This window comes from Euprymna scolopes, chromosome 32 (genome assembly GCF_053919585.1).
Source record: "Euprymna scolopes isolate OS-2025 chromosome 32, ASM5391958v1, whole genome shotgun sequence".
Taxonomy (NCBI): domain Eukaryota; kingdom Metazoa; phylum Mollusca; class Cephalopoda; order Sepiida; family Sepiolidae; genus Euprymna; species Euprymna scolopes.
Window position 1 is genome coordinate 86,621,968 of NC_136513.1, and position 26,435 is coordinate 86,648,402.

At 35.0% G+C, this 26,435-nt stretch overlaps 1 pseudogene; it reads left to right on the forward strand.

Moving 5' to 3' along the window:
- Window positions 1–209: 209 nt before the first annotated feature.
- Window positions 210–26,435, forward strand: part of LOC145256179 (cyclic AMP-responsive element-binding protein 1-like) — a 33,648-nt pseudogene continuing 7,422 nt past the window's right edge.

Here is a 26,435-nt window from a genome sequence, read left to right on the forward strand (position 1 = left end):
ACAGCTTTAGTTGCATTAAAGAAACCCATTGTGTCTCCTGTGTCAGCAAGCCTCTGGATTTCGAGAACCTTCTCCTTCCACCATTTCTTCTTTAGCTCTCTTACTCTAGTCTGGACGAGTTCCCTTGCCTTGGAGTGAGCCTGCCTTTTGGCCATACAGTTGATGTCATTTTGCCACGTGCAGAAGGATTTTATCTTGGCGTCAAGAAGATGTTTTTCGACGTCGTTGTCATCGAACCAGTCTTGGTGTTTCCTGGTCTAAGAGCCAATGATGCCTTTGCTGGTCTCAAGAAGTGTAGTCTTAAGGGCTTTCCAATGTTCCTCCACGCCATCTGGATATTCTTCAGCGAGCCCCTCAATAAGAGTGTTTTCAAATTGTTTCACCCTGTTTGTGTCTACCAGACTGTCGTCGTTGAATGTGGGGCGGAGCTGTTTCCTTTGTGTCCTCCTCCTCCGCCTCAGTTTGATGTTCATGGTAGAGCGGAGGAAGCGGTGGTCAGTCCACACACACACACACACACACACACACACACACACACACACACACACACACACACACACATATATATATATGTATGTATATATATATATATATATATATATATATATATATATATATATATATATATATATATATAATCAACTGTTCTACGGTGAACTGGCGGCTGGCAAGCGCTCATATTATAAACCAGAGAAGAGACTGAGGGATTTGCATAAATGTTGAGAGATTGTAAGAGATAGCTGAAAATAGGAGTTAGTGACGAGGGGTTGTCTCGGAGCGTTGCAACATATGGGAAACAATGAACGGAACAGGCGTAAAGAGTGTGTTAAGAAATTGGATGCTTGTGAGGCTGGCTGGAATTGTGAAAAATGTGAACGCTACCGTCCAAAAGTAGATATGTAAACCAAATAAAGTCACGAAAAACGCTTCTACCTCTGCGACCTGATGAGACAACCTGTGTGGTGTGTGGCAGGAAGTTCAAGTTTACTTTGTCTGAGGAGGCATGTATGTCAGTTGCTGGTTTGAAGAGCAACCTGTGTGGCCATGTGAGATGAACTGGAGGAAAGCTGATGTTTTTTTGTTGGGCGGGAGAGCGGTCATCTGTAAAGATGAAACAATCATTATATATATATATATATATATATATATATATATATACAGAGAAAGAGAGAGAGAGAAAGAGAGAGAGAGAGAGAGAGAAAGTGCGATAGTTAGATAGCTATAAAGATAGATACATAGGTGGATAGATAATTTTCTATTTTTTCTACTGGTTAAGTAAAAAGGGAAATATCAATTCTGCTAATTCATTATGTGGGTTTGAAGGCTTCCTGTCGCCGTGACGTCAATGCCGAATATTCTTTCTACGATGATAAACGTTATCCCTATATATAATAAAAGAGCCCAGTTTCCCGTTCTAGACCAAATTACCATAGGTTTGCAAGAACAGATGTCACATGCAAATTTATTATGTCTAAACTATTACCAGCCGTCTTCTCTAACTTTTGACGGCCGTCATAGACACATTTATTTGTTAGATTAAAACCCTATATAGCACCTTAGGAGAGGCATCATTACGATTGCCATCATCTACAGAAGAATTAGTTTTTATTTTTCCCTCTTTTTCTACAGTACTCCTCCTGCCCCCAATCTACATCGGAAAATATATACACATTCTTACTATGTTTTCCAGTCACCCTTCTTAACTGGATGATAAACTCCTATACTAAGAATTAACTTTTCATTTCTCTTACTCAACATAATGATTTCTCCCTTACACATTTCCATCCCTTCTCATTGGTTGCTACCTCTCAACGCGCTTATTCGAGAATAGGCCCCTTATTGAATAAGCGAACACATTAGCTGTTAAAAAAACATGGACGCTAAACAATCGGTCTCCTTTCTGTTTCATTTTCCTTTTCTCCGCTATAATTAACTTCTTCAGTGATCATTTCAACTTATTGTTATATGCAAATTAAAACACAAACGTATTCGAAGTTTGCGATACCAGCGGGCGAATAACACATTATGTAAATACATTCACACGGACACACAGACAGCGTAAGATAGATTTATAGGGAGGCAGGCTGAGACAGAGATAGACTGATATCTACATAGAGAGAGAGATATAAAGAAAGAGATAGACAGTGACAGACTGAGAGAGAAAACAGTGCGATATAGAGAGAGAGAGAGAGAGAAAGAGAGAGAGAGCGATATAGATAGAGAGCAAGAGAGAAACACCTTTTAGAAAAAATGCGCACTTCTTTTTTTTCTATTTAGACAGAACATAAAAGTTTTCAGGTGTTTCCTTTACTTCTAAACACTACGGTCAGAAGTTTTTTTTGTATTTTGTATGTTTAATCGTATACACCTGCATTAATAATCTTATACACCGAACTTCTTAGAATTTTATAGGGGAAATAGTATGCTTACATCAAATACTGCATTGCAATGGTTCTAAAATAAGTAGTTTTTCGATTATAAATCAATTTAATTGATTTTGAGCATTGTTATTATTTTTATTATTAAGTTTATTTCATAAATACAGTGGCGAAATTGTTAAAAAAAAAATCGGTTAACCATACGATATTTGGGAGATATTTGCGTTTTAAGCACCAACTTATTTTACAGAAAATACAGTTGCGAAATCATTAAAATAAAAATTATCGTTTACCTACGTTATTAGGGGCCCACTTGTGTTTTACAAATGAAAATCACATATAAATTGTCCGCAAATAAGTAGTTTTCAGATTAAAATCAAATATTATGGTTTACCTACTTTATTTGTGACCCATTTGTGTTTAAATCAAAATTACCCTTTTATCATTTTGCGCAAACAGGTAGTTTTTCGATTTTTTTAATGCTATTCCTTGTACAAAATTACCGTTCAACGTGATTAAGCACAAAGTTATTTTATAGAAACTACAGTTGCAGAATTTATTTAACAAAGAAATGGTCCTGGATATGACCTGAAACTATATCCAGCGAGCTTTGGGGAGTGTGGAGCCACCCTTTAATTGCCATTGCTCCCAGGTCCACTCTGACCCGGACTGGTAGTACCTGTGTAGGGTCCCAACTATGGGTTAAATAGAAACCGACTTGAAAACAACAAATATATTCTATTACTAATTTTTTCTTCAAAATATTTGGATTCAGCATTAAATAAACTGAAAAGGGTCTATATGCCGTAAAACAAAAACAAACAAACCAAACCAAAAAAAAAACAAACAAACAAAAAAAAAACATTTTGATTTACATATGTACTTGTGACCTATTTGCGTTATAAAAACACTAATATTTAATAGAAGTTTTTGGGCAATGTTTTTACCGACTTTCACGTTTTTTTTTTTAACTGTTTTGTTTTTCTTGACCGACGCACGCCCTATAACTAAAAGAGGATCTTAAAGATCAGCTCGGATATCTCACTTGATGTACGCATAAGTTTTTTTCTACATTTTGATATAAACAATTTGCTTATATTATAAAGGCTTCACAAAGTTTACACAGGGAAATTTTTATAAGGTTATTATTTAACATGTAATAATGTGATTATTATTTTTTTAAGTTGAAGCACAAATTACTTACAAAACACACTTCTCTAACATGTTCAAAATAATAATAACATTATTATTTAAGCAGAGTAATAAAAATACATAAGAACCCAACATTTACATTTTTTCAAACCGACACTGCACACACAAAAATTCAAGGTTGGTTCATGGTACTTACGCGTGGGGATCATGACAACGATTATCACGATTAAGTTTAGGACAAATATTTTGACAACCCACCTCCCACAAAATGGGGTGTCTATTCTGAAAACCGTTCTTAACAGAGGTAGGTTGGGGTGTCCATTCTGTAAGCCATTCTGACCATAAGGATGTTGGGAGCGTTTATTCCAAAAGCCGATCTTAACATAAGGGAGTTAAAGGTTGGGGGTTGGGCAATACCAACAACAGCCGTAATTAAACTTCTTACGAGGGGAAGGGGCATGATTCCACCGGGTAATGCCGGTTAACGAGTCCTGCTAGTAATGAATAAACATCGACAACTAAGGTTAGCTTTTGTTATTACTTCATATCAACATAGATGCGTATGCGTAAAACAACTTCTCTCTGTTATTATACTGATGTTAGACGCAATAGAAATGCGATGAATTCCCTGTAAAGTTTACGATTTTAGTTTGAAGTACGTCCTAGGATGTGACATTAAGGCGGGAAGGCACACTCTTGTGTGATAAACATCAATAGTGTTACGCCACCTCCACGGGAGATGCGAGAAAAGATGAAATTCTCTAGATGAAGTTGATGGAAAAAATATGAATAAGCAACGAGGAAAATATTCTCAGTCCAGAGCAAATAATGGATATGTTCTTTTGTATTAGTTTATTATTACAAGCATAAAGAACAATGATATTTACTACTACTACTACTACTACTACTACTACTACTACTACTACTACTACTACTGCCTTACTACTGCTGCTTATAATACTACTTATAATACTACTAGAGAAAGAGGCTTTACTTATACAGTGATGACATACAACGTTTCAACTGCTTCTAGATGTTTTCCGTAAAGGTGATGACTACGGATCATCTGTAGGTTAGAAACAGGTTCCACATCTAACATAATAATCTGATAATTGGTGCCGGAATGTCATCATCATAAATTTTTATACTGCTTATTAGTACCATAATATTACAAGGACGTTATTGTCCATCAAACGTTACAATCTGTTTATTCATGTCATAAATCCATAAAGCGCTTATTAGTGTCGTAACTTTGTAAACGACTTTTTTGGTACTGTTACTCCATAAACTGTTTATTTGTGTCGTAAACTTACTAACAATTTATTGGCGTAATAAACTTATAAACTGCTTATTGGTGTCGTGACCTCATAAACTGCTAATTGGTGTCTTAAGCTTTTAAACTGCTAATTGGTGTCGCAACTTTGTGCACTGTAAATACTTGGGAGTTCTGATAGCAGCCACTATTTAAGCAACATAAATGAAAAGAGAAAATTGGAAAATGATACCTTAGAAGAACAAGAAAATTCCTCAAAACGAAACTATATAGTAAAAACCTAATAAAAGGAACAAACATATAAGCAGTGTCACTAGAAGAACTAAGGAATCTTGACCAAAAGACCAGTAAACATATGACAACACACAATCCACTACAACGGGAAGAGAATCAGCTACACGGACGATTTATAAAAATTAACAATGGTATAAGACTTAAAAAAAAAACTTGGTAATAGCTACAAAAAGAAAACCTAAACAGGGAAACTGAATCCCTTATAACAGCCTCACAAGATTAAACAAATAACAGCTAAGTAATGGTTGAAAAAGCACGAGAAAGCAGCAAATGCAGACTCTGTGAACAGAGAGACAAACAATGTACCACTTAAGAAATGAATGCAAAATAGCTCGAAGAGAAAACAAAAATACACACAATTAAGTGGAGAAGGAAGCTCATTTGCAATTATAAAAAAAAAACAATTACATCTTGAATACACAGACAAATAGTAAACGAAAAAACCGCCTGAAGTACAGGTAAAATGAAAGTCACAAGATCCTCTGACACATGAATATAGAAATATATAAATCCATCCAAGCAAGAAGACCGGATGTCATAATAGTTAACGAGAAGGAAATATCCTGCCAGATTGTAGATTTTGTTGCTCCAGCAGACGATAGAGTGAGGACGAAAGAGACACAGAAAAGAAGCAAATACGCAGAAGTAGCCAGGGAGCTAAAACTATAGAAAATGGCGAATGTCAAGATAACATTTCTTATAGCATGAGCGCTAGAATGAATATCGAAAAAAACTTCGAAAGAAAAGAATAGGAGATATTGGAATCAGAGGGATGGCTGAAAAATACAACGAATAACTAACACTGCAGAAATATTTATAAAACCCCTAGAATGCGATCTACAAACGCAAACTGGACGATCTACAGACGCAAACGAAACGGCTACAGATGTAAAACACAAAAGAACATCACATGGTGAAAACTGAGACGGTATAATTGTAAGGTACAGTGATGCGCCTCTGCGTTCCGGCCACTCCCCTTTTTTATGTTTGTATGTATGTCACCATAAACTGACACCAAACCAAATATATAGGGACGGTCAAGGGGGATGAAAATACCTAGTAGGGAAAGCACTAGCCAGACCTCTACTAGATGAGTGCAAAGAATATTGCAACATTGGAGAAATATTTAGCCACCCAAATTTCAATGAGACTAATAGTCGCTGCCAACGAATAATCAATAGTACGAAACTGTTACAACAACACAAATTCTTTTGCAGAGTTTATTAAAAGAGGTGAACAACACCGGGAATCTGGGGAGACTTGTCACTCAGACTCGAGAGAATACAAGTTGTTATTAAAAATAAATCTTTGATGATAGCCTATATTTCTACTCTTAATAAGTAAATAATAAAAATAATAATAATAATAATAATAATAATAATGATAATAATAATGATATAAATAATAATAAAAATAATAAAAATAATAATAATAAACTAATAATAAAAAAAAAATAATAATAAAAATAATAATAATAACAAAAACAATAATAATAATGATGATAATAATAAAAATAATAATAATAAATAATAATAATGATAATAATAAAAATAAAAATAATAATAATAATAATGAAAATAATAATAATAATAATAAAAATAATACTAACAATAAAAATAATAAAAATAATAATAATAATAACAATAATAAATAATAATAATAATAAAAATAATAATAATCATTATAAAAATGATAATAATAATAAACATAATAATAATAATAAAAACAAAAACAATAATGATAATAATTATAATAATAATAATAATAAAATAATGATAATAATAGAAATGATAATAATAACAAAAAATAATAATAACAATAACAATAATAATAAAAAAAATAATAGTAATAATAAAAAAAATAAATAATAATAATACTTAAAATAATAAAAATAATAATAATAAAATAATAATAATAAAAATAAAAATAATAATAAAATACTAATAATAATAATAATAATAATAATAATAATAATAATAATAATAAGTAATAATAACAATGATAAGAATGATAAGATTAATAATAAAATACTACTAATAATAAAAATAGCAACAATAATAAAAATAATAATAACATTAATAATAATAAAAATAATAATAATAATAATAATGATAGTAATAAAAATGATGAGAATAATAGTAATAAAAATAATATTAATAATAGTAATAATAAAATAAAAATCATAATAATGAAAAATAATAATAATAATAATAATAATAAAATAATGAAAACAATAATAATAATAACAATAATAATAACAAAAATAAAAATAATAATAAAATAATAGTAATAATAATAATACAATAAAATAATATTAATAATAAAATAATAACAATAATAATAATAAAAGTAATAAAATAATAATAATAATAACAATAAAATAATAATAATAATAATAATAATAATAATAATAAATAATAATAATTAAATAATAATAATTATAATAATAGTAATAAAAATAGTAATAATAATAATAATAGAAATAATAATAATGATAAAAATAATAATAATAATAAAAATAATAATAATAATAAAATAATATTAATAATAAAATAATATTAATAATAATAAAAATAATAATAATAATAATAATAATAATAATAATAATAATAATAATAATAATAATAACTGCGGCAAAAGAAACGAAAGAAACAAACAAGATAGAGAAAGAGACTGGACATAAGCAGAGGAAAGAAAAATGGGAACAGAATCAGTTACATAGACGATTCATAAATATGGCAAAAGAAGTGACCAACACTTGGAAATGGCTACGAAAAGGAAACGTTAACAATGAAACGAAATCCACGATAAAGAGTTGCACAAGATAACGCAACTAAAACCAGCCACATGAATGCAAGTATCGGAATAAGAAAACAGAAAATGCAGACTCTGCATACAAAGAGCCGAAACAATACACCACATATTAAGTTAATACGGCAAATTAACCCTAAAAGAATATAAAAATAGACACGATCAAGTAGGGGAAGGCAGTATATTGTAATTATACAAATATTGCATCTTGAACACACAGACAAATGGTGCAAACACAAACTGGCAACAGTACTGGATAAGGGAAGTCAGAAGATCCCATGGGGCATCGATGTACAAACAGATATACCCATCCAATCAATAAGACCTGATGTCATAATAATAGTAAACAAGAAGGAAAAGTCCTGCCAGATTGTCGACTTTGCCGTTCCAGCAGACCACAGTGTGAAGATCAAGGATACTGAAAAGCTAAGCAAATCCATGATAATGGCCAGAGAGCTGAAAGGGATCTGGAAAATGAAGAAAGTAAAGATAACACCACTAATAGTAGGAGCACTAGGGACGATACCGGAAAACGTTTTTTAAAAATGAGGAGAGATTAGAATAAGAGAGGAGGCCGAGTAGATACAACGGATTTCAATAATGAAAAATGCAGAAATATTAAGGAATCTGCTGTACGATGAATGGTAAAAGTGGTACAATTTTGAAGTTCAATGCGTTAATTTTTTGTAAGGCCACTGATTTACAATTCTGTTTCAGATCCCTATAATAAATATTCAATGTCCAAACGTGTCCATGACTTTTGGAACACCCTGTATAATAATAATAATAATAATAATAATAATAATAATAATAATAATAATAATAATAATAATAATAATAATAATACAAGCAAAACGACTGGATGGCATACAAGACGCAGAGACCACGGAAGCGTGGAACTCCAACATGAAAAAACGCTAGGAAATAAAGTTGCATGAAATCTATCCCGGGTGATGATTGTCGTTTATTGCATGAAAGACATTTCCATTGCAGCTTTGAAGACCAAACAATATCAATCGACGGAATAAGGTATGTTACCTTTTTGGTTTGATGTAACCGCGCAGAAAGATGTTATTCGTCCCTTTGTTAAAAAGAACTGTCTTTGTATACTATTACTTGCGTTTGGTGAACTGTGCATTGAATGGATAGACATTTACTCACATACGGATCTACTCGAGGAACATTATGAACACAAGACGATCATAGATATACAAACTGACACATATATACACACTAGACGTAATCACACGCATCGGGACGTACATACACTTAAATGCCATTGAGACGATACGGACGACGATACAAACATACATAAACATAGATGACATGTATGAAGACGTAAATATATACATATATTAAATAGACTTGTTATATACTAGTGCATATAGCACGATCAGCTCCCGTCCAAACGTAGCACAGCATTCCATTTTAGAATGCATCTGGCTCTAATACACAAATCCTACATTCATAGCTTCACACAAATGACTGCCGCTATTTTTTCACTTCAAAGGATTTGTAAACTATACATATTTTTTGAAGCAATAAGTTCACCATAATTTATAAATTTGATTACTTGTTAACAAAATTATATTGGCGCATTAAGTTGATTAGATGTTTCGTTAATTCACGGGCTAAGAGAAAAAAAGGAGAAATGAAATTACTTTTCTGTAGAAATGGCAAGCGGCGTGTGTCAAACGTTGAAGACAATGGAAGTAACTAGACTGGACACGATGACGAAGCGATGGAACAAAGGCGCAAACTACAGATTTCGAAAAGCTAGAGCGATGAGAATAATTGAAGTTCGCTTCGTCATAAGAGACTTTTATCTGGTCTTCAAATGATACATGCCATCTAATAAACCATATTTTGTGGTAAAAACATTTCTATAGACTAGCGGGACCTGTGGAAATTCCACAGCAGACTTTTTCATATGTAATATATTGATGTTGGCATGTTGCGGATGTTAAGTATTACTTGAGACGCCCTGATATTATTGTAGCTCTTTTGCTAAAACTGCAAAAGTATTTATCTAGGCAGGCGGGGACGCCCGATATAGCTCGCTTGTAAAATGGGCTTAAGTATGATATTTAAATGTATGCAGATTTCGTATATATTATTATAGAGTCAATTTTCTATCGATTATTATTTATTATAAGGTTTTGGTTTGCAAAATAAAAAATATATGCATATGATTTGGTGTATCAGCTTAAATCGAAACCGAAACCAAAACTTACGAAGAAAGATATATAACATGTTTCTTCATTACAGTCGAAACCAGAACTAACACTTATGAAGAATTATTGGTAAAATTATTTATAAAACAAATAGATTACTTAAGTGTCATCTATATATATATATATATATATATATATAAGCGAAACTGTATGTATGTATGTATGTGTGTTCGCTTTTTCTGTATGCCTACAAAAGGCTTTTTTCAGAGAAGCGGTCGGTCGGTTCAAAACTTTTTAAAACTTTTTTTATATCACATATAAATCGTAATATCTCACAGTTAACAACGAAGCTCGCCTGTCTATTTAATTTGATCGATTTCGGGAAGATAAATATTCAATATGTGTCGCTCGCCGCATGTGGGTTAGTCTTTTTCCTATAACATCTTGGAAAAATAAAAATTTAAAAAAAGTGTTCCGCAGTAAATGAAATAGTATCCCGCAGTCAAACTTGACCTCATTCACTCATTAAAACGGGCACCTGCCAAATCCAAGTAATTAAATAAATTCAAACGTGTTTCCGTTAACATCTCGCGGTGGGGCAATGGTTAACGTCGCACGTTTTTTTTTTCACACTTTAATTTACAACTTTGCCTCGATCATACTTACTTTTTTTATCCTCCCCTACCCCCGGAGTTTACATACACACCTCCAAACACCTGGGCAACGCCGGGTACCCCTCGCTAGTCATCTATAACCGAAACCAAAATACATGAAACATTTTTGGTAAAATTATTTATTACAAGAAATGGTAGATCATCTATAATATAAATCTAACCTGTGTGTTTACATGTATGTATGTATGTATGTATGTATGCATGCATGTATGTATGCCTAAATCTTTTGACAGAGTCGACGGATTTTGACGAGATCTTTATCATTTTGAATCTCAGACGAAAAATTGACCAAAACCATTAATTCCTTCATCCTCCACTGGGCAGTTCTTTATAAGAAGGAGTCGATGTTTTGCGAGCCATTTTTGCAAGTCATCATATCGATTGGATGGGCTTTGCCCAATTTTAGCGTTCCGAAGTTTTGGTCGCGTCATGGAGTAGCAGTAAGACGTCAGATTGTTTTTCACTTTCCTTTCCGTCTTCGGGTCACGGGTTCGAGCCTGTCGACTACCACCATATTTTTTTGTTGTTCAACACACACCTCCAAACACCCGGGCTAGTAAAAATTAAACGACAGTCACTCGGAAGAATAAAGATGTAAGCGTGACACACAAAATAACACACACGCTATCGTATTAATATGTAGATTTCCAAGTTTAGGCAACACATTTCTAACCTGTGCGGTGCATACAGACTATAAATTCTGAGACAATGCATTAGTCAACACGAATGAGAAAGTAGAATAGAGCTACTCGACCTTCTTTCTCTTTTTCTCTATCTTTGTCGTTCATTTTGGCAACATCGCTTCATAAACCTTTTTTTTCTTTTTTCTGCATTTTTTATTACCACTTCTACCTTCTTTTTTTCTTTTCCTTTTCTTATTTTACTTCTCTATCTTTCTATTGTTTTCGGCAACATCGTGTTATGTAACAAGGTTATTATATTTAAACAGCGTCTACTAAACAGATGTCTCTGTAACTTTGCGGTCTCTAGTGTGTCGTCTAATGATTAATATAACAGTGTATTTGATATCTAATGAAAACATATATATAGACTGTAGAAATATCTATTGTGCCTTGCAGGTATATAAAATATTCGTCGTGTGTGAGACAGTTTCTTCACAAGTGTATATAGTTAACAAACATGGAAAAACGATTCGAATATGTTTGCTTGTTTCAGACTAAAAGAACCACATGCCTTTTTATTAGTCCCAACTAAAAACAAAACGTCATACCAACATGTTATATATATATATATATATATATATATATATATATATATATATATATATATATATATATATATATATATACATGGTATTATTCCTCTTACAGTTTCCCTTGTCAGGGTTTGAGTCTCTGTCTACATTTTCACTTGTTCCCATTTCTGCTTCCACAGAGTCGTTCACACGTCTGTTCGCAAACGCGTTTTTTGCAAATTTATTAGTATGATCTCTATCACCTCAGCAAAGTTTACGTAAGTTAAACCTTCTTTATTTAACTAACCAAATTTCAGTCTATTTTAAAATTCCTAAATTGACGGTCCTGGATATGACCTTAAACTATATCCAGTGGGGAGGCCCCAGCTTGTGGGCTTTGGGGAGTGTGGAGCCACCCTTTTATTGCGATTGCTCGCAGGTCCACTCTGACCCGGAGTGGTTGTACCTGTTAGGGTCCCAACCATGGGTTAAATAGAAACCGATGCGAAAACAACAAATATATTATGTTAAAAATTTTATCTTCAGAATCTTTGGATTCAGCATTAAATAACCCGAAAAGGGTTGATATGCCGTAAAACAAAAACAACCAAACAACCAACCTAAATTGACACTGTCCTCACAATAAATAACAACCGCTTCTTACGACTTCTTTTTTTCTACTTCTTTTTCTTACTATTTCTCACTTTTTCTTTTTCTTGGAATTTTGGTTCCGATACATCAAAGTAGATTCATCCGCCGTGTCCATAACCTTTTGAATTGAAAGCCATGTTTAATTTCAGAATAGTTTCCGATGGGTAGCCAATCTGTATAAGTTAGGAGATGAAAACGGTTTTGGGTGAAGTGAATGAAGGGTTGATTTCTCATGTTTGATAATAAATAATTAATTAATAAAAGTTCAACGTCTCTGTTAGTAAATTCCCTTCCATTATCAGAGTGAATAAACTTTATGGAATCAAGTATCAGATTTGATTTTAAGAAATAGATCATAATTAAACCGGAATAATCATCTACAAAATTCAATGCATATCTGAAGTTTTCTCTACTCATCGGTCTCTGATTGGTTGCTAACAGAACGTGGATTCATATGATTGGTCAGTTCCTATCGCCAGTGTCTATAAGTAGAACCTTCAAATTTTATTTAATCATATCCTCGAATTATTTTTATTGCTGGAGGATAGGACTCCTTGCTATTTGAGTTACTTGGACACTGGGTAGAAAAATACCAGTCTAAAATCTGTTTTTCACAATCAGCCCGACAGGTGTCGGACTAAGGTACGCCGTCTTGGTATCACAAGGAGCTCCACCCTTCCATGCCTTGCCACCTTGCTGTCGGGTAGAGTAAGTTCGTTGCTTACTGCCTAAGGCGCCCTGACCTGGGAATGCCAACAGGAATGGTCAGGCTATTTTTGCTAGGAAAGAGTACAATTCCTTTAAGCGTGCTTGTTTGACATCCCACTTTCTAGACCCTTGTGTCACACAATGCTGTGGTGGACAGCATTCAAATATCCACCCTCGCATTATTTTCAATGTTAGAGGATGGGCATCCTTGCTACCTCGGTTGCTTTGAAACTGGGTAGAAAAGTACCTGTCAAGAACGGATTCTTGACAATCATGCCGACAGATGCGGGGCCAGGAATTGGCCCAGTACTTGTCGAACTGAGGTACACCGCCTGGGTATTACCAAGGATGTTCAATATCCTAAGTCTTGCCACCCGGTTTTCGGGTGGGATAAGTTTATCGCTTGCTGCCTGGGACACTCCGACTGGGGAACCCCCAGCAAATTTTTGCTAGGCAAGAAGTGTCTCTCCTTTAAGGGCGCTTGCTTGACATCCCCACTTTCTCGCTCTTGTGTCACATCTTGCTGAGGTGGATAGCAAGTAAATATCTACCACCCCTATTATATAAAACCATATAAGACACGTTTTTCTTCGACTTTTTATTTTATTTTTTTTCTGGTTCGGCAGCATCGCTTTCTACAACTCTTTTTTAAAATCTATTTTTACTGTATTTGCTTTCTACTTCCTATTTTTTTAAAATCTTCTTTACAATCTTCTTTTTCTTCCTTTTTCTATGTCGGCGACATCGCTTCCTACAATTTTCTTTTTTTACTTTTCTTTTTTCTTCTCGTTTTCCTATTTCGGAAATATCGCTTCCTGCAACTTTTCTTTATGTTTCTTTTTTGCATTAATTTTTTTTGTTGTTGTTTATTTTAGCACATTACTTCCTACTACTTTTTTCTTTTTCTCCTTCTTCTTATTCTTCCTCTTCCATATAAACAACACCACCACCTTCCACTTCTTTCTCTTTCTCTCTTGCTGTTTTTTTTTCTTTTATTCATCTATTTTAGAAACATTACATTCACGCGTTTTCTTTTTTCCTTTTTCTTTCAAAAATATCTTTAATATGAATAATTCCAATATATCAACATTTATTTCCAGTTTACCTTACACCAGCATTTGAACGCTACATATACAACTAACTTTAATACGAACTAAGCTTTACATACGCACACAAAAAATATTTCTTACTTAGAATTTCCAAACACCTCCACCAAAAACTATCAACAAAGAAAATATTAAATGATTAACTTTTAAAAATTGCATATATGTATATATCTATACTCCTATAAGTGCGTATGTTTGTGTCTTGATAGTCATATTTAAAAAAAAAACATGTTTATTTATTAAAAAAAAACAACAACTTTGTTTATATATGGTACGTGGCATTGCACTCATCTGATAATTTGCATATTCTCGTAAACATCGTCTTTGCGTAAAAAGGTACATAATATTTGTGTAAAGAGGTTTGTGTAAACACAAACCTCTTTCTATATATATTTATGTATGCTTGTATATATTTCTTTCAAAAATTGCCTACCAAACTCCTCTGTTAATTTTTGGTCTACAGACATTAACCTTAATATACAAGAAACTTTATATTTGGGTTTTAGCCGAGGAAAATCTGTGCAAAAGTATGACAATAAAAAATATGGAAATTCCTATGTGAAGGTCGAACGACGGCACTAGGAATATGCATGCGTAACGTAATAGCTATTGACTCATGTTTTAATGAAGAAAGTAAAGGTAACACCACTAATAGTAGGGACGATACCGGAAAACGTTTTTTTTTTTTAAAGAAGAGAGATTGGAATAAGAGGGGAGGCCGAGTAGATACAACGGATTTCAATAATGAAAAATGTAGAAATATTAAGGAATCTGCTGTACGATGAATGGTAAAAGTGGTGCCATTTTGAAGTTCAATGCGTTAATTTTTTGTAAGGCCACTGATTTCCAATTCTGTTTCAGATCCCTATAATTAATATTTAATGTCAAAACGTGCCCATGACTTTTGGAACACCCTGTATAATAATAATAATAATAATAATAATAATAATAATAATAATAATAATAATAATAATAATAATAATAATAATAACCCAAGCAAAACGAGTGGATGTCATACAAGATGCAGAGACCACGGAAGCGTGGAACTTCAACATGAAGGAACGCCAGGAAATAAAGTTGCATAAAATCTATCCCGGGTGGCGATTGTCGTTTATTGCTTGAAAGAAATTTTCATTGCAGCTTTGAAGACCAATTAATATCAATCGACGGAATAAGGTATGTTACCTTTTTGGTTTGATGTAACAGCACAGAAAGATGTTATTCAAAAATTGCCTACCAAACCCTTCTGTTAATTTTTGGTCTCCAGACATTAACCTTAATATATAGAAACTTTATATTTGGTTTTTAGCCGAGGAAAATCTGTGCAAAAGTATGACAATAAAAAATATGGAAATTCCCATGCGAAGGTCGAACGACGGCACTACGAATATGTATGCGTAACGTAATAGCTATTGACTCATGTTTTAATGTTTAGCCTTGCAGGATATATGTCTTCATATTTCAAGCATTACCGTCAAAGGAAACAAATAAATCATAAACTAAACAATCTGTTTTTGGTTCTTGTCGTTTTTTTTTTAACTTTTAAAATAATTATTTTATATTGGGTCCAACATAATATAATGATAAATACGTTGGGATTAATTAATAATGAAAATATACAATATTTATTTTTTTTAAAAATTCGCGAAAATCGGAAAGAAATCTGGTACATTAATTTGCAATCTAAGGGAAACCAGAAACCATATAACACAAATCGAAAAAAAAGTCATTGATTTTGGGAGCCAACTAGCTCAATATAACGTTTACCGTATATTTTGTTTACTAATGTATGTATTCTAACTAAGCATCTTGAGTTATAGCCGGATAAATTTAATTGAAACTTATAATCGATTTAGGTATTTTAAACGAAAATCAGATATATTTTCTAGCTTTACTTTCGTATTTTCCTTTAGTTTCTAAGATTTCCAAGATGGCGGAACGAAAGCAATGGTAATCAAACGTAAAATCATTTAACTTAATTTAATTTCGTGTTACATACTTACAAAATCTAAAAAAACTTGGGCGAATTATTAACATCAAACGCACGAGACGACGACGTCGACAACAACAACAACAACAACAACAACAACAATAATAATACCCCCCCCTTAAAAAAGTGAGAACAAACAGCCAAGTAGAGTAAAGGAGGAAAGAAAGACCGAGAAGAGAGCACTGACCTGTTCTCCGCTGGATAAGTACGAAGAAAACTGGGACCTTGGGGAGGCTTATTGCCACTCTAATTTCAGTGAAGACCAATAGCCGCTGCCAACGAGAAATCAATAATAAGCAGCTGTTGCGATAATGCAAACTTATTTACAAATAGTATCGAAAGAGGTGTAGAGTACTGGAAAATCGGAGAGACTTGTTGTCACTCAGCTTCCAGGGAACTCCACTGGCTGTTTTCAAGGAGAGATCTTTGATGACCTGTGTGAAAGCTCCTTGTGAGCGAATAATAATAATAATTGAAATAATAATAATCATTAAAATAATAATAATAATAATAATAATAATAATAATAATAATAATAATAATAATAAACAAGATAAACTGGGAAAGACAGTACATTGAGAATTAGGCAACAAAAAAAATCTATTAGGCAAAATCTACTATATATAAATATATATATATATATATATATATATATATATATATATATATATATATATATATTATTTACTATAATAATAATATACCTACAGACACTAGTGTTTCATCCTTTCAGGAATCTTCAGTGCAGGGTCTCACGATTAACGCCAGTCGATAGATTCGCACCCTGCAACACAAGCCAACTTTAGCTTGATTAGCAAAGGCCTTGTCGATTCGGCTACAGTTAACCGCGTGAAATGACGTTGAATTTAAATATTTTATTTTTAAATGTTTTTTTACGTCAGTCAGAGTGATCTAATCATTATACGATGATCGATGCATAAGAGCTAAATTGACCAACTTAATTCAAATGAAAGTGATGAACGATGAGAAACAAGATTCTTAAAGGGGCTAACATAATGCTTTACTATGATAATTAAATACCTGCAGACACTAGTGTTTCAATCTTTTCAGGAATCTGCAGTGCAGGGTGTCACGATTAACACCAGTTGACAGATTCAAACTCGTCAACACAAACCCTCTCTGGCTTGATTAGCAAGGACCATATCCCTTCGGTTACCATTAACCGAGAGAAATGGTGCGGAATTTTAAACATTTATTTCATTAAATGTATTTAATGTCAGTCAGAGTGATCTACTCATTATATGAGGATCTGCAGATAAGAGCTAAATTGACCGACTTTTTAATTCAACTGAAAGTGCTCAAAGATAGAAACGAGTTTCTTAAAGGGCTGACTTAATTATTTACTATAATAATTACTATATATATATATATATATATATATATATATATATATATATATATATATATACGAGCAAACAGTTAATAAAACATGTTAAAAACATTTTGAAATGAGTTAAAACATATTTACTCTGAAAAGGAAACACTAGAGTTAAAAATAGAGGTTTCTTTAGAGAAACGTGTTAAATAATCAAAAGCATCATTTGCACTTGGTTATGTAGGAAAGAGAAACAGTTATATTAACTTAAGTAAGTATAGATAGAAAATCAGATACATAGATATCGCTGATGAGCGCGTGCCGCTATCAAAGTTCTATTACTTTAAGCAACCTGTACAATGATCTTCCGTTTATTTTAGCCCTTTAAATAAAGTTGTATCAGAGCTTGTATGCAGGAATTACATAAAATAATGCTTTAAAACGACCAGAACACGAGGAACTTCTATCGTCGTTTATTTAATTTCTCGGGTTTTGAAAAGCAATCAGTTGTATATCTCAATTCTATGGACACCTGGCGCGAACGGAGGCCCCATGATATTATTCTACTAAAACAGAAACACGCTTTCATACAATTCCGATTCACTTCATAATTTAACTATAATTGCATTACAGTATAATTACAGATTCCCAAAGCGCGTTAGCTATACAGATAAAATATCGTTATAAAATATATATGCGGAAACTATATGGCAAAAAATCGTTGAAAAGAAATCGATCAATTCCAAATTTATCTATGAGTTATGATTTTAGCGTCCCAACGGAAAAGCAATTACCATAATATTTTTCTCCAGAGACTAATCAATTAAATCGGCTATCGAAAATTGAACTTAATTGCGAATGGATATAGGGAATATCATGAAGTTCGAAACAATGACTGCACCAAAGGTCATCATTTGATGGCGTCTTTATATATAGACTCACTACTATAAAGCAGAAATAGTATTAATTTATTTTTATTGTATTTATTACCTTCTATCTCTATATCACTCTCTCCCTCTGACATATATATATATATATATATATATATATATATATATATATATATATATATATAATATAAAGCTGGATGTGTGTGTGTGTGTGTGTGTGTGTGTGGTCACGAATAGGCTCCTATATGGTTGACTATTTTTAAAACTGATTACATATAATGATAGATATGTCTCGAGACACAGGAATGGGTATGTTTGATCTGGCAGAACGGTGGTTCATTAAAATTGTGGGGTCTGCGTTCGCGCCTGGTCCACAAAATATTGAAATAAAAAATTAAAAAATTAAAAAAGAAAACGTTTACAAGTGTCTTTGATATAGATGTACATAAGAATGCTTTGATAAGTATGTTTTAACTTAAATAGGGATGGTATAATAAAAATGTGGCGCTTTCGTTCGCGCCTTGCCTCCATAGAATGGAAATAGGCACAAACTTTAATAAAGACTTTTCATATCTATCTGCGTAAGTATACTTTGATAATTATGTTTCAGTTTGAATAAATATGGTATAATAAAATTATGGAGTGTTCGTTCGCTCCTGACCTCCATAGAATGGAAATATATCACTAAGTTAAACAAGATTTTTTTTAATATAGATCCACAGAATATTGTGATAAGTGTTTCAGTGTGAACAGGTATGGTATAATAAATTATGGGGTTTATCTATTTTATTTTTACTTGCATCATATTTTGCTTTGGTTTTGATACCCCCAAATTCGAAGCTATCTCTTTACAAATCTTCCTTTTCATAACCTATCATACTTTCATAAATCAGAGTCAATTTTCTGTAGGCTGTTTTTGAACCAATTCAACGACGGGTACTTTTGCTAGGATATATATATATATATATATATATATATATATATATATATATATATATATTTGAAGGAGATTAGAACAAGAGTCTAAAGAGCAGAGTATATTTTAATGTATTAGTAAATTCATTAATACAATTAAAATAAAATAAAAGCAGTGCTCGTTATAATGTAGATATATAATCAGCTCGATAGGCATATATGTCCTTGAGCTATTTTTATATTGCGTAAGATGATTGATAATTTGTAATTAAAATTAAAAATTAAAAATCGGTTTCATAAGGAAGAACAAACAAAATTAATAAATTGTACGATCGTTTCGGAAACGATGATTTATTGAGATAGATAATAAGTCTTAGATAATAATTGTATCATTTAGTTTTTTGAAACAACGTCTCCTCATCAGCAAAAATATTGGGTGGGTTTTTTTTTTAAAGACACCAAAAATAAAACTAGCATTTTTTAAGTAAGGCAGATGCATCTTTTAATGGTTCGCCTTTTGAAGCTCGTTAGTATCGTCGTCAATTCATTAATTGGATGTTACATATAGTTTATGGAACATATTATATGAATGATTGAGCTTCCTTCTCATATTTTAAAGAATACGGGGGGTTGCACCTCTCCTAGTGAATAAATGCGCCTCCAGATACCAACCAGGAAATTTCTACGACTCGGCGCGGTACATACAGCGCATAATCTTCCCAAATAGTCACCTATCTGGTATTGCCCCGGCTCTACGTTGTTTAATTTCAGGTATCTGGCGAGAACCTGTGTGTCAACGTGATCGTGCCGTAAAAACTTGCGGTCTACTGTATACTTTGTCCTGTGTCAGCTATCTGCACCGAAAAGGATTAGCAGTAATACCAAAAAGTGTGGATGGTCCTACACAAAAACTTCACCACTAGAAACAAATCATCTGTGTGGATTTCCTAGCAACTTAGTTGTAATGGAACCTCGCACGTCGAAATCGATGGGAGAGTCCATCATAATGAATAAGTATGCCCTGTAATTACATTGAGCTTCTTAAAGAAGGATTGGTATATATCAAAATGAAATATAAGTTTATAAAGACTATTTCTACAGAAATATATATATATATATATATATATATATAAGTGAACGTGTCTGTATGTCTGTGTGTTTGTCTGTGAGTGTGCGTCTGTGCGTCTGTCTGTCTGTGTACATTTCCCTACACAATACCCGTAAATTTTAAGTCTACAGACTCGAAATTTTATATACTGGGTACTGAGATTAAGGAAAATAGATGTGATCGGTTTTCGGCCAGAAATTTGGCTGTTAAGGGGTAAAAGTTCAACGATTGTACCTTTGAGAACTCTACCAAACTCCTCCGACAATTTGGGGTCTACACACTTGAAATTTAAGATATAGGTTCCTTGGATATAAATCTAACTTAATAATTTGATTTGAGCCCAAAACAATAAATTTTAAAGGGTCATAATAGGGGTCAAAGTTAAAAAAAAATATTTTTTTTTTGTTTTTGCTCAGCATACACCGCGAAACACCCTGGCAACATCGGGCTTAAATGCTAGTATATATATATATATATATATATATATATATATATATATATATATATATATATATATATATATATAAATTCAGGTTTGAGATGTTCAAAAGTGGGGACTAATGAATACAAAGAAGTTGTTATATAGTGCTCGATAACAGGAGCAAAATATTATTTTATTTATTCGAGGGTAAACAGTTACATTTGGTCGCTACAAACAGCTATCTATTTCAGTCAATGAGATTTCGTCAGACAACCCTGAACTATTCGCTATAGGAAAAAAAACATTTTTCTATAGCGTCGACTGGTTCAAGGTCGCCTGCGTAGATCTTAGTGACTGAAACAGATGTATTTTTGTAACGAGCAAATATAACTGTTTACCCTCGAATCGAATAATATATAAATATATATATATATATATATATATATTTCTTCACAGCCGCTTTCATTTCCTAATTGTCTCATAACGACAGCCTGTAATGTTTTCCTTGGGGTAAGGGGATAATAAAAAGTCACAGGAAGCAAGGTCTGGTCTATAAGGAGGGCGAGGAACTGTCTTGCCCAATACAACGTCTTTCTTGCTGATTTTCTTTGAGAATCTTTAGGACAAACTTTACGCAGGTCTTTGGCATCTTCAGTTCCACGCGAATAAGTGCGTGAACAGTTCCCACACTGGCATCAATCTCCATTTACACACGACGGTCTATTTAATTCTTTATTTGGCCAATCGAATCTCGTGTTCTGACTTTCTTATTCCTCCCACATATTTTATTATTGTTCACTGCCTTCCTTGAATCTCTTATCCCACCAAAATCTTATGCTGGATTGAGGTAAGATTGTCCAAAAGCAGTCTGAAGCATTCCATACGTTTCTGTGGCATTTTCCAAGTTGAAAACAGAATTTTATCACATATCTTTGTTCTAAAGTGTCCTCACGTCTAGACTGCATTTTTGAAATTCACCAGCTGTGACAGCAAGGCTTAAGTAGAGTGTATTCCAACTTCATACTGTAGCTGTTCCTCTGGACCTGGAATCATAAAAATTGATTAGTCATCTCATAAGATGTATAGCAATTAGAATTGAGGTGTGGGTGGATTATGTAGATAATTGAGGGGTAGGTAGATGATGTAGATAATTGAGGGAGTAGGGTAGATGATGTAAAGAATTGAGGGAGGTGAATGGATGATGTAGAGAATTGAGGGGTGGGTAGATTATGTAAAGAATTGAGGGAGGTGGGTAGATTATGTAGAGAATTGAAGGGTGGGTAGATGATGTAGAGAATTGAGGGGTGAATTTTCAAGAGTCTACACAAATTTTAAACGCATATACATAAAAAAAGTCTGGAAATTTATTTAAGCTAATTCATATATCTTTCTATCTATCTTTCTATCTACCTATATTAAAAAATATAGGCTCGTTCAGACTTTGAAAGACTATGGCTACCCACGTAGGGGTAGCTGCGCGTGAAATTTTTTATACAGGAGGTGCGCAATCTCCAACCCGCTCCTAAGTCGACATTGTTAAATACCAGTAGTAAGTAAAGTCTATGTACAGGAAAACTGGAAACAAATGCTGAGATAAGCGGAGAGTACATACAGCGCCTAGAATTCCCAAATGGTTACACAATGGTGGGATCCTTCTACCGCTCCAGAAGATATCTCACTACGGATGCAATTCTCTATCTATATAAAAGCCAAGTACGTCCAAGGATGGAATACTGTTGCCATATCTGGGCAGGATCTGCTAAAAACAGCCTATCCTGCCTTGACAGAGTACAAAATAGACTTTGTGGCTTAGTGGGGGATGCCCTTTTCTCTACCCTGCAACCTCTCTCCCACAGAAGAGACGTTGCGAGCCTGTCCTTGTTTTATCGTTATTTCCATGGCAGATGCTCGTCTGAACTCCAATCTCTGGTCCCCCCTCGCCAATCTTTCACGAAAAACACCCGTCTAGCTGAATCCACTGTGAAAAATTTACCCCACTCTATATCTGTGCCTAAATCAAAACGCAGATTCCATGAACAAAGCTTCTTTCTTAGAACTGCACGCCTGTGGAACTCTGTTCCGCCTGCCTGCTTCCCACCGGACTACAACTTGGTTTTCTTCAAGTCCAATGTTTACAAATTCCTAATGAACCGCCCCCTTAAGTAAACATTTCAGCAAATCTTCTCACTAACGTAATGTACTTGCAATAACCCTTATCCCTGAGTGGCTTCCGGGCCTTGATAAGTGGTGATCACTGTGTAAAAAAATAAAATAACTGATACTAACCAGGCTTAACGTTGCTTAACTTCGGTGATCTGACGATATATATATATATATATATATATATATATATATATATATATATATATATATATATATATATATATATCGTTGCTTAACTTCGGTGATCTGACATTATATGCCATATATACATTATGTTATAGTTTCAGTAAAGAACCAAGGTGCTTTAAATCTAACCACAGACCCAAAACAATGCGAAACAACGGCAGCTATAGTTCAATCTGGTGGCATACAAATTACTACTCACCCAGATGCAGCCATTGCGGGACAAGGTTTACAGACGTTAACAATGATTAATGCGAATCCATCATCAGGTGCCAGTCCACCCCAGGTACTGCCAGAATTGTACAATATGCTCACGGCCCTGATGGATAGTTCCTTATTCCAGTTACAGTTAGTACCTATTTACTATGCCTCCCCACGGGACAGAGTTAGACACCAGGGTCGTTTTTTTAACGGGGAGAAATGGTACAAAAATAAAAATTGTCTCAGTCGTGAAGGATTTCTCCTTCACTGACAGAGAACAAGAAATGGAAGTGCAGCATCTGAAGAACAGATGATATTTAGTTGTACCGGCCCCGGACCTGGCATTATCTACTGCCAGGCCCTCATTTGGGGTCCGATACAACTTAGGCACCAAGGCCAGTAAAGGGGAAAGTGGGGAAGAAAACGGGACTTTGCTAAATCTGCTAACTAGACTTGCGTTGGAAAGCAAGTATTTTATTTAGAAAAACCTATACTAGTTTCTATCATAACACATCCGCCTACATGCTTACCAGGACCTACTTAAAAAGACAGCTCCCCAGCTTATCGGGATGGCGGGCGACACTCGTACTGTAAAAGAAGAATATATACAAAAACAAAACAAAATTTTATGTACAAACTTAAGAAAGTATATATATTTTTTTTTTATAAATGGGGGTGAGATGATGGGGAGGGGGGCAAACTAAAATACACCCAAAAAGAAAGAAAAAGAAAACAACTTAATAAAATGCCTATGGGGGCGGGTTAGTAAGGGGACCCTCCCTACCTAACGGCTGGTCTGTCATATGAAACGTCTACTGTCTTCCGGTCCACTTCCCCCGGGGGGAAAGGGTGAAAGCAAGCAGGTCGTTCCCTAGGGGGGAGTGGAGGAACTAGGGACCTGTAAGAAAAAGTAAATTAGGGTCGGGGATAACAGGGATGGATGGCGTCTTCCAAGATAATGTACGTAAGGGGTAAAAACAGGCCGAGGACAAAATAAAACTGGTGGACTTTGGGCATCATTGGAAGCTCTCCTAGTGCCAATCTTATCAAAAAACAAAGATCTATAGGGGACAGGATCAAACTCACATACACCCTAGTCTAGGCCCTAAATAAAGTATAAGCTTTCCACTCTAGGTGGTTACTCCGCCTAACTAGCAAACCTACTCCTACCCATGATTACGGGGTAAACCCCGTATTAAAATATGAGGGGCTGGGTTCCGAGTGCACGACAATCGAAACTTCAGCACCTCCAGACGAATACTACTAGGGTGGAAACACAAGCTCATACCTAGCTCCTCGTCGGATGCACAAACTAGTGTTGTGCACCCATCTCCTATCAAAGTCTATGCGGGGCAATCTTTTCCAATCACATCTGATTTTTATTTTAAGTTGATGCTTAAAATAAAGGACCAGATCCTGATCGGAAACAGAGCGTCCCTCATAGACAATGCCCAGACGTGAAACCCACGTCACTAACCTAGCTACAGCCAGTATCGCAAGAAACACCGCCCGTTTCTCCCTAATAAATGGCGGGTCCACATTGTAAACCACGTACGCCACATCAAGTGGCACCGACCGCTCGGGGTCGATGCGAGCCGTTACCCCTTCGACATACCTCCAGAGACTCCGCATCTGCAAAGAAAGAACGCGTGTTCACGCGTTTCATCTTCGTCCTCATCGTTGCAGCATGGGCACGGGGGATAGTAATAATCAGCATCCCTGAAATCCCTGGCAAGTCGGTCGAAGAGTGGCAACGCATCCCGGACTAGCCTCCACGTTATCAAAAATTCTGCATTATTAATGTAGCTACTGGCAGGCGCCCAACTCCAAAGCGAGAGAACTTCCCCCCTCGACAGATGTAGCCGCTCCACCAGCGGATCGTTCGCGGTACCCTCCACTAACTCCTCATATAGCCTCCACCTAGGCCGTGCAAGGTCACTGGACACTGGCAATGCCCTAAGGGCGGCTCGGCATTCGGTCAGGAAGCGCCCTTCCCCCGCTGGTCTTCGGCGACCTTCGGCGGCGGGGTCGGTTAACAGCCGTGGGAAAGCGTGCTCCACGGCCGGTACCCAGGGTGCCTCCTCTATCAGTGTCCGACTCAGGAACGCCAATCTTTCTGCGTGTTGGTGGCTGCGCAGATCAGGCATCCCCAAGCCTCCCTCGCTAAGCTTCTGCGTACAGACCTGTCTACGGACATACGGCTTTCCTCCCTTCCAAAGCAGTTTGAAAAGGAGGCACTCTAAAGCCTTACAGCGATCCGCAGGCAGGGGAAGAACAGATAAACGGTAAAGGATCAATGGAAACACGTAAGTGGCGCATGCCTCCGCACGACCCTTCAAGGACAATCTCCTCCGAATCCAAGTCCCGACAGACGATTCGACCTTAGTCTGTACCTCCGACCAATTCTTGTCCAGCTGGAGGTCCGGCCCGAACCACACACCGAGGATCTTAACCGAGCCATCAGTCCAGCCGAACGCACCTGGAAGCGAGTTTACCCCGGTCCGGGCGCTCAACCGCAGGCCGACGGACTTGCTGCGATTGATCACGGCCCCTGTGACAACTTCATACTCAGCGATCGCCTCTATCACCGCTTCGATGTCGTTACGACTGGCTGCGAAAACGGTGACGTCATCAGCGTACGCGGACATCCTGGCAACTTGGCCGCCAGGTAGAGCAAGGGAAGGGCTCCAACGCCAGGACATAGAGCAGAGGCGACAGCGGACAGCCCTGCTGCACCGACCGGGAGACCCCAAAGGACTCCGACAACCTACCAATGACTTGTACCACCACCGCAGGGTCACGATACAGGGCGG